Source organism: Aotus nancymaae, unplaced genomic scaffold, assembly GCF_030222135.1.
Source record: "Aotus nancymaae isolate 86718 unplaced genomic scaffold, 86718_ANA_hifiasm-v0.15.2.pri h1tg000036l, whole genome shotgun sequence".
Lineage (NCBI taxonomy): Eukaryota > Metazoa > Chordata > Mammalia > Primates > Aotidae > Aotus > Aotus nancymaae.
In genome coordinates, this window is record NW_026988450.1 from 64,667,078 (window position 1) to 64,678,444 (window position 11,367).

Here is an 11,367-nt window from a genome sequence, read left to right on the forward strand (position 1 = left end):
TGAAACACTAACAAGGGCAGCTGCTATCTCTTCAGACAAACCACTGGCAGCAGGGAGCCCACAGGATCTATTATGATCAGTTAAGGCTGTGGTGGCCTGGGATAACAGAAGCAGTAGTCCTTGCTACGTGGACATGGAATGGAACATCACAAAACACACCCCGTCTTTAGAGCTCACATTTTCCCCCACCAAAAACAATTCATGCTCACATTTAAGCATATGTCTGTTTATCCAAAAGCCTTCAATTCTTACCTCTTGAAATAAAAACTAAAAATTTAAAACAAAAAGAGGATTAGGGGCTTGTTGCATGATAAAGTCAGAACTAATTATGGTAACACTTAGAAAATAAAAGCATTAATGTAATTTTTGTTCCCAAAGAGATAAATGTTACTATTCTCATTTAACGGATGATAAAAATAAGTTTTACAGAAGGAATCGAGAAATCTAAAAAGCTTTAGAAGAGTGTCAGACATTGAAACAAATCACCCCAAGAATGTAAAAATTAGACTCATCCCACCTCACTCCTCACCTTAAATCCGCTGACATAATCTAAACAAGCTAGATCAGGTTATCTGAGAGTCTCTTTAGAGTCCTGAAGATTAATCCTTCCATCATTAGGAAACATATGACTCTCTTCTATCTCTTTTAAAACGGGTACCACCAACACCCCAACTGTAGCACGTACAGTTTCTGTCCCACACGCTGGTTCCTCCAAGTAGTTCTCTGCTGACATTCATAGGCTGGTCAGCCAAAGGACTCTGCTGTTTGTGAGCAGACACTCCTAGCACTGGGCGCTGGCTGGCTGACAAGTAACAAGTAAGGAGCAAAGAAGAGATTCCTTTATTCCCTGAAAAACTGGAAACCTACAGCAAAGTGGCCTGACTCCTGCAGAGAGATTGGCAAATGGACAGAGAAAAATTTCCCAATTTTAAAAAACCATGCACATGTAAAGAATAAACCTCTTACCATCTAAATAATAGCAACACCCCAAGAACACTCGACACTATGCCAGATACCACGTGAAACACCTTGTAGGCCTCATCTAAATGAATCTTCAGAACCACCCTAAGGAAACTGATGCCTTGCATGTGACAATAAGCAGAGGCATCTGAGCCTTACTCATGTGGATTCAAATCCTAGTTATCTAGTTTCAGGATGTATAACTTTAGAGGACTGACTGTGTTTCTCAGTTTTAACTCATTCACCCTTCAGAAATGGGCTCCAGCCCTTCAATAAGACAATTCTATAAGCATTTATTCTACCTCCAAAATCCACCCTAAATGTGTCCACTTTCTCCATTTGAACAGCCTCAACCCAAGTCTAAGAGGCAGATCCAGGTTTTGTGAGGTTTGAGGGTTGTGCGATTTGAGAGCCCACATTTAAAGAAAGGGCATACAAAGCTAAGAATACAAAATTAGGTTAAAAATTAGTATGTACTTATAGTGAGAAGAGAAATTACAGACTTGAAAACAAATTTTTAAAGCTGTTATGAAATACTGCAAACTACAAAAATTCATAAAAATGCTATACTATTTTTATTAATTCACATATTCACACACCTCTATAATTTTTCTTAAGTGCTTTGGCTTTAAGAATTTTGATCACCTCTTCATATTTACAAACTAGCTTTTGATAAAGACAATAGATAATACAATCTTTCTTCTGGCAAGTTGAGGATAGTCGCTATGTCAGTCCAATTTCACACTGCTGTAAAGAACTGCCGAGACCAGATTATTTATTTAAAAAAAAAGAGAGAGATTTAATTGAATCACAGTTCCACATGGCTTGGGAGACCTCAGGAAACTTACAATCATGGCAGGTAAAGTAGGCACATCTTACGTGGTGGCAGATATGAGATGAGAGCACAGAAAAACTACCATTTATAAAACTATCAGAACTCATGAGAATTCACTCAGTATCATGAGAACAGCATGGGGGAAAACCACCCCAATAATCCAATCACTTCCCTCTGTGGACACATGGGTATTACAATTCTAGATGAGATTTGGGTGGAGACACAGAACGAAACAGTATCAGTCACTGATAGCTTAGCATATTTATTCCAGCTTAACGTGTTATTGTCGTATTCTGCAAACAGTAGAGATTTTTTGTCAAATTTGGAAAGACTACTTTCTCATTTCTTTTGTAGATGAGCTGTGAGATTTAGGAGTATTTCAAATATTCTATGACTAATCATAGTTACAGAGGTGATTAGTGACTAATTTAAATGACTAACTTAAATACTTTTTGAATCAGCAAAACTTATTAAGCAGTTTGTTGTTGATGTTCTAGTTGAGAATGATGTATTGAGAGTTTTATGTTTTTTCATCTTGTCAAACAGCAAGAAATTTAAATATTTTGCCAATATGTTTATATTATCTGCGCTTATTCATTAAGTGGATTATCAAACAATCAATGAACTGTCAGTTTCAGTCATCTCTTGGTAATTGGGATCAGGACCCCCCTCAGATATCAAAGTCTGGATGCTCAAATCCCTCATATAAAATAGCATAAGTATTTGCATAGAATCCACACACATCCTCCTGTATACTTTAAATCATCTCTAGATGACTTATCGTACATAATATAATATAAATGTTATGCAAATAATTGTTATTCCGCATTGTTTTTATTTTTATTATATTTTGTTGTTGTATTGTTAATTTTTATTGTTGGTTTTTCTTCCTGAATATTTTTGAACTGTGATTGATAAATCTGTGGATGCAAAACCCACAGTCACAAAGCGTTAGCCATACTTTTCAAAATTTGTCTCTTCCTCTTAATGAATTAGTGAAATTTGAAAAGTTAAGGGTTACACAATTCACTTCTGATGTCAGTATAATTTCTAATGACTTTGTTGTTAATCTTTATCCCTTTGTTTTATATCTCATTAGTTTCTAATCTGTATTTCTTTGGCTCTCCAATAAATGTAAAGATTATCAAGTTAGTTCACTTTATTTGTTTAATGGAACTGTTCATCGCATCTTTGCAAATTGTAGTTACAATGACATATGGCTGACTCACCTTCCCCTTGACAGGATCCCAAAAATACCTACAGCCACTCCACTATCACCCACCCAAGTGGAAGCATGGGTGGGTAGCAGAGTCAGAATAGAAAAGAACAGCTGTCTTAACAGTCAGCAACTAAAATGTCGTGTTTTTGCAAATATCACGAAGACATATGACCCATGAATACATCACTAAGACTTTTCTCCTAGCCTAAGAGGAGGCCTATGTAAGTGAGGGGCCCTTCATTAGCTTCAAGGTCAGCCCATCCAGGCCACCACCACCTCTCAGCTGGGCTATTGTAGTAGCTTCCTAACTGCTTTCTGTGTTTTCACCCTATTTATTTTCCTATAATTTATTTCCATGCAGCAGCCTGGGAGATGTTTAAATATGTAAATTAACGTCACTCTCCTGCTTAAAACCTTTCAGTGACTTCCCACTGCACATATTACACTGGCCAAACTCCTTATTACCAAATACTTGTCCTGCAATCTGGATGCTGCCTAGCTCATAGACTCATCTCGTATCTTCACAGCACCCTCATTGCTCACATGCTGTTGTTACACTGGCCTTCTTCTCATGCTTAAGTGCTCTACTACCCCAGTGAAAATTATGCATCAGTGTTTCAGGAAGAATAAAGCACTATATCCATGTGAACTATGACTATTATCACAGTCAGGAATAGAATGCCTGTGACTAAAATGGTTGAGAAAGAAAAGCTGTAGATTTTGATTCCTGCCAAAGTTTCTTACTACTATAAACACTGTTCTGAACCTCCACAAATGGAACTGCTGAAAATACAGGTCCAAGGCTTACCGCCATATAGCAAGTCACCATATGTGTGCATATGGTACACGTGTATACATACAATATGTATAAGCAAATGGCAAGGGTATTTAGCTATAGTAGCTTGCCTACATTACAGATATTTTACCAAATTACAGTCTACATTTAGCAATCTAGTTAGTAATTAAAATACAACGTATGGCATAGTGCTGCTTAAAGTAAAATAGCAATATAAAGTTTTAGGATGTTAGTCAATGATTTCTAATTATCTTCCTTTATCAGAAAGAGTCAGTGTTTTTCAACATTATCTAGTATTAATGTGGCTGCTCTCCTCAGTTCAGAGATGAAAAGACTGAAGAATAAAGAGCTGATTCAGGTCACGTGTAACCTACAAAGAGAGAGGCCAAAAATGGTTTTGTTATTCCTGGTCTTGAGAGTATTTGTTCCCTTGCCACACTGGATTTATTTCCTGAAGACAGCAACATCAAGTATTTTTCAGCAACATAAAACCCAACTCAAATACACACATGAAAATTTGGTGACCAGATGAATATAGAGAATTGATAACAATGAGGACAAAGTGCAGAAGACCACACAGGCAGGAGATTATTATAACTCCAGAAAGATGAAGAATATGGGGTTCACAAGAGAGGATAGACACAAACTTTGAAAATGTCCATAGTAACTCTCATTTTTACATATCACGCATAACAGGCTTCTCATTGTTCAAGTATGATCTCTACAACATTAAACCACTTCATATTGTCTAGTAAGTATTTCTTTAGATGATTCACCACTTTTACAGTACTGAATTTTGAACAAGTTCTGCTTTCTTTATCTCTGAGTTTCAAGTCTCAGCTCATCTTTTTATTCAGTGACTTCCACAGTCTGGTCCAAACTTAGGTGTTGCCTGACTTAAACTTCCCCTAAACAAATATTATTTGTATGTCAAATAAGTTTCATATGGTTCCCTTTATAAGCCATGATTATTCTACTTTCCACTGCTCAAATGTTTCCTGAAATCCCTTCTACTACCTCTGTTGATCTAAGTCCACTTACCTTCCAGGACGACGTCAAATCCTTTTCTACAATGTGACTGCTTAGAAATGCCCATGGCTACATCAGCATGATTTTTTACTGTAATGTATACATTTCCATCTGTCTATGACTTTTTATTGCCATAATACTGTAAACTTCATAAAAATGGGGACTTTAAAAATACTCTACAGTATCTAGTATTAAACTAAGCACATAATAGGCACCTGTTAAGTATGAATTTATCCTCTTAGCAAAGTTAAACCACTACATTTCCATTAATATTTTTCTAACTTTAGACATTATTTTATTCCATTGAAGTCTCTTGAGTCAGATTGCAAGATTTAGAACCACAGCCCTATCATCATTTTCTGGCTTTGTTACCATAGATGAGTTAATTTTTTTTTCTGGGCTTCGATTTTCTCAACTACAGAAGGATGATAATAAGAGTAGCTATGTTGCAAGGTTAGTGTCTGGATTAAATGATGGTGCTTGACCTAATACCTGGCACATTGTAGTTTTCAATAAATAACATCTGTTGTCATTATTATTATTATTACTATCTGTTCCTTATTCTAAACACACACCATTCATGCTTATATGTACTCTCCCAACTAAACATCATTCTTATATTTATGAATATTTATTTGAAGTTTTACATATGTTTGCCACTTTATTCTTATTAGCATTACTTCTTATATCTCACATCTTCTAGGATCATGCTTTTTCCTACAGAACATATAGTAGACACAGAAGTTCTCAAAGTATAATACAGAGACCTTGCAGGTGCTTGAGACCTTACCAGTGGATCCATGAGGTCAAATCATCTTCATAAGAACACCAAAAATTATCTGCTTTTTCCCTTCTTACTCTCTTCATGAAGTACATGGCATAGGAAAGTACATGGCATAGGAAATCAAAAGATATTCAGTGCAAACAAGATATATTAATTATACTGTCTACTACTAAGCCAGAAATTAAAGACATGTAATTAAAATGTAAAACAATGTTATTCTTCTCACTATTTTAAAAATATATGTAATTTTCATAAAACTATATTGCACTTAAATTAACATATAATAGGTTTACTATTGTTTTTAATGAATTGATAAATATTATTTTTAGTTTCTCGTTTTAAAACTTCATATGGTAGGCCAGGTACAGTAGCTCATGCCTGTAATCCTAACACTTTGAGAAGCCAACACAGGTGTATCACTAGAGCCCAAAAGTTCAAGACCAGCCTGGGCAATATAGTGAAACCCCATCTCTGCCAATGAAAATACAAAAATCAGCCAAATGTGGTGGCGTGCACCTACAGTCTCAGCTATTCAGGAGGCAGGGGGGAGAATCATCTGCGCCCAGGGAGGTCAAGGCTGCAGTGAGCTGTAATCATGCCACTGCACTCCAGTCTGGGTGACAGAGAGAGACCCTGTCTCAAAAAAAGTAATAATAATTAAAATACATAAATAAAACTTCACATGGTAAATATTGATAGACACAACTACATAAACAAAAGTTCTTTAGGCCCCTTAATAATTTTAAAGTGCATGAAAAGGGCTGAAGACAAAACATTTGGGAAGCACTACTTTAAAGTTTTTTTGCAAACCATGGTTTTGTGGGTTTTGGTAATAAATTTTGTTTTTAACTTTAATTTTTCTGAAAATATCTTTATATTGCCCTCATTTGTGGATGACAGTTGTGCTAAGTATAAAATTAGGCTGCGAGTTAATGTTTCCTCTCAACTCTTTGAAGATAGCATTCCATTGTTGTTTTACTTCTATTACGACTGTTGACAAGGATGCTGTCATTTCACTTCCTGTTTAATTGTTCTTTTCATCTGGTTGCTTTCAAGATTTTTTTCATTCTTTCTTCAATATTCTGTAATCTCAGAAAAATGTATCTATGAATGAATTTCATTTTTATTTATTCTGTTTGGGATATATTATGAGTTCAAAATTCTGAGAATTTATAGGTTTTTAAAATCAGTTCTGAAGAATTCACATCCGTTATCACTACTCTTCCATTCTCTATGTCAGACTTTTTCATTCTAGCCTTGGTCTAATATGCTATTTAACAATCTTTTGGGTTTTATTTTTTATTTTTTTAACAATGGTTTTTATATTTAGAATTTTTCACTTTTCATTTTAATATGTTTTTCCCTAATCATTTTTGTTGATTAGTAAACTTGTATTTTAACATCTTTTTTACATATAGAGTTGGTACATATAATAGTCTATATAATATAGTACATGTTTACACTACGTCTGAAAAACTCAAGTATCTTAGGAGCCTAAATCTGTTATACATCAGTCCTAAAAATCTAAATCAGAGTGGCTGCTCCCTCATTCATTTAAGGATCTTTGTGAGCAAATCTCATTTCTTGATCTTAATTGTATAATTCCTGCACCTCATTGAGAAATGGGGAAACTGCTGCAGGAAAAATTTGCTCCCGCAAATAGCCAGGGGATGCAAGTGATCCAGGTCTACTTTATCTATGCTGAGTGTCTTAGCTCATCTTGGCAGATCTAAGCTCCCTCATTATTTATCCTGATGCCTGGAAAGTCACCATCAGAAAATTATACCCAAAGATTATGAAACCATGTATACTTTCAAAAAGTCTCTGTTAAAAAGCAAATAACTTTGAGAGGGTTACTCTTCTTGAGTTATGAGGTGCCTTCTGATAAAGGATCAGTAGACAGATTAATAAGAGCAATGACCTACAAAACTACTTAGAGCTGACTTTTCAGAGGACTTCTCTGCAGGTTAATAATAGTAAAAACTAAACATCTTTTATATCTATATAGCATGAAGATTACAAATTAATTTCACCTCACATGCCAAATCCAACCAAGTGGCAGTGGTGTCTGGAGTGCTGTATTAAAGAGTCTGATGTCTTCTTTAGGCCCAGCAGAAATAAGTGCCATAAAAGCTTGGTAAAATAATAACAGCAATCCTATGTTCCAGGCACTGCTCTAATTAGTTTGCGTGCATCAATTAATTAAATCCACACATAATCTTATTTTCAGTTGTTATTTTACATTTACAGTTGAGAAAACGGACTCTGGTTAAATAACTTGCCTGAAGCCATGCAGCGAGTAAATGGTGGCTGGAAGCGCTGAACGTGGAAAGTGCCGCTTTAAGGCTGTTCTGTGTAATCATTATGAAATAGGGCCCCATAAATTAGAGCAGATTGAAAAGGACAAATCATTCCTCTCTGTGCATACAAAGGTGCAAAACTAGGATCTTTAAATGTTTTATCTTTAGATAAAGTGAGAACTGGAGCCTGTTTCTTATGTGATCTGGTCCTCTCTACTGGTCTAACATCTGGATCAGAAATACAAAGTTCTTCAAATGACTTAGAAATCATTTAGGTAGGCCCCATGCCATGACTGTTGATGGTAGCCATTGAGATCAGGTTAATTGCTGGTGCCACCTGCTTTTAACACAAAGAACTTTCACACAATCAGCAAAAAATCAAATAACACAGGGATCTCCAACTCCTGGGCTGAGGACCAGTACCAGTCCATGGTCTGTTAGGAATCAGACCACACAGCAAGAGGTGAGCGGAGAGTGAGTAAGCATTGCTCCCTGAGTTTCACCTCCTGTCACATCAGCAGTGGCATGAGATTCTATAGGAGCATAAAACCCTTGTGATCTGCTCGTGTAAGGGATCTAGGTTGTATGCAACTTATGAGAATCTAATGACTGATGATCTGAGATGGAACAGTTTTGTCCTGAAACAACCACCACCCACCACTGCCATTGTCTTCCACAAAACCCATCCCTGGTACCAAAAAGGTTGGGACCACTGACATAACGTACAACAATTTGTACTGAGTGGATCTTCTTGAGAAAATGTTGCCAGTAGAGCACTCATCTAGGATCTAAGGTTAAAAATACGCCAGATGTGCCTATAGAACACTTCTTAGAATATTTGTTTTTTTGGTTTACAATTATTCCTATGCCTCAGACTATAAAGTTCCCACAACTAACTTTATAGCACATTCATATCTGCATCCCTAGCCTGGCTATATGCCTGACAAGTGGTTTCTTAATTATTGCGCATGTAATGAAAGAATGCATGGACTGTTAATTTTTAGCCTAAGACCAGAAAACAGTCTGCACGTTAATGCAGATTATCTGTGTTTCTATCCTAAGCTTCTCATTGTGCTATTAACTACTTTTGGCTCTTAAGAAAGAGTAAAGTGAGATATACTCACTCATAACACACACATACACACACACATTCTCTCACTCTTTCTACCTCTCTCTCTCTCTCTCTCCCTCTCTCTCTCTCAGTTTGGCTGATTTGACTTAGCAGAATTGTTAAAACTCATCCCACAGACCCCTTGTAGGTTTTTAACTGTAAAGAGAAGATGACACTCTGATAAAATTTTCTCCATTTCAGAACTATTTCTATTTTCAATTTATATTTGATTTTGAAATAGATAAAACAGGCATAATTTTTGCCTTAAAATGTATAAATGGGTACAAGAATATATCTTGTTTTCATTTTTAAAGGGCTCAATACTATTAAAGTATTCAATGGAAAACTTACAAATGAAGAAATACACATACATCTCTGAGTCCCCAGGACCACGAAAAGCAGCCACTAGTTTCCTTGATGTTTCACGTTGTCTCTAGGGTAACGTGCAATGTGTTTCCTATACTTATAGCACCTCTATATGTCTCCCTTAAAGTTATTTATAAGGTGTTTTGCTAACTGTAGGATACATATTTGTATCTTTTTATACACATTCATATTATTTATTCATAGATTCCTTAGATAATAAATTGGCAAGTATTTTATTTGTCTCATTCTTACAGTGTTTGCATTATGGTATGTTCCCCTTTAGCAAAGGTTTCACAATTGCAGATCCTCCAAGGTGTAAACAGAATATGTGTGTGTGTGTGTGTGTGTGTGTGTGTGTGTGTGTGTGTGTGTGTATGTGTACACAGTCAGGGATTGCTTAACAACAGGAATGCACTCTGAGAAATGATTTGTTACGCAATTTCATCACTGTGTAAACATCATAGGGTGTACTTATACAAAGCTATATTGTATACCCTGCTACAAACCTAGGCAATATGGTATAGCCTATTGCTCCTGTATTACTCCATTTTCATGCTGCTAATAAAGACGTATCTGAAACTGGATAATTTATGAAGGATAGAAGTTTAATTGACTCACAGTTCAGCATGGCTGGGGAGGCCTCAGGAAACTAAAATCATGGTGGAAGGGGAAGCAAACATGTTCTTCTTCACGTGGTGGCAGCAAAGAGAAGTGCCAAGCAAAAGGGGAAAAAACCCCTTATAAAATCATCATGTCTCATGAGAACTCACTCACTATCATGAGGACAGCATGAAGGTAACCACCCCCATGATTCAATTACCTTCTACCAAGTCCCTTTCACTACACATGGGGATTATGGGAACAACAATTCAAGATGAGATTTGGGTGGAGACACAGCCAAATCATATAATTCTGCCCATGACCCTTCCCAAATCTCATGACTTCACATTTCAAAACATAATTGTGTCTTCCCAACAGTCCCCCCAGAGTCTTAACTCATTCCAGCATTAACTCAAAAGTCCAAATCCAAAGTCTTATCTGAGACAAGGCAAGTTCTTCCACTAGGGGCCTGTAGAATCAAAAGCAAGTTAGTTACTTTCTAGATACAATGGAGGCACAGGCATTGGGTAAATACAACCATTCCAAATGAGATAAATTAGCCAAAACAAAGCGGCTACAGGCCCATGCAAGTCCAAAATCCAATAGGGCAGTCATTAAATCTTAAAGTTCCTAAACAATCTCCTTTGACTCCTTGTCTCATATCCAGGTCACACTGATACAAGAGGCATGTGTATGGCCTTAGGCAGCTGCACCCTTGTGGCTTTGCAGGGTACAGCCCCTCTCCTGGCTGCTTTCACTAGCTGGCATGAAGTGTCTGTGGCTTTTCCAGGTGCATGGCATAAGCTGTCAGTGGATCTACCATTCTGGTGTCTGGAGGACAGTGGCCCTCTTCTTATAGCACTACTAGGCAGTGCCTCAGTGGGGAATCTGTGTGGGGGCTCCAACCTTACATTTCCCTTCTGCAATTCCCTAGCAAAGGTTCTCCATGAGAGTTCTGCCCCTGCAGCACACCTGTGCATGGACATCCAGGCATTTCCACACATCCTCTGAAATCTAGGCAGAGGTTCCCAGATCTTAATTCTTGTCTTCTGTGTACCCACAGGACCAACACCATGTGGAAGCTGCCAATGCTTGGGGCTTGCACCCTCTGAAGCTATGGCCTGAGCTGTACCTTTGCCCCTTTAGCCATGGCTGGAGTGACTGAGATACAGAGCACCAGGTCCCTAGGCTGCACACAGCAGGGGAAGCCTGGACCTGGCCAAGGAAACCATTTTTTCCTCATAGGCCTCTGGGCCTGTGAAGAGAGGGGCTGCTGTGAAGGTCTCTGACATGGCCTGGAGACATTTTCCATTGTCTTGGTAATTAGCATTCGGCTCCTTGCTACTTATACAAATTTCTGCAGCCAG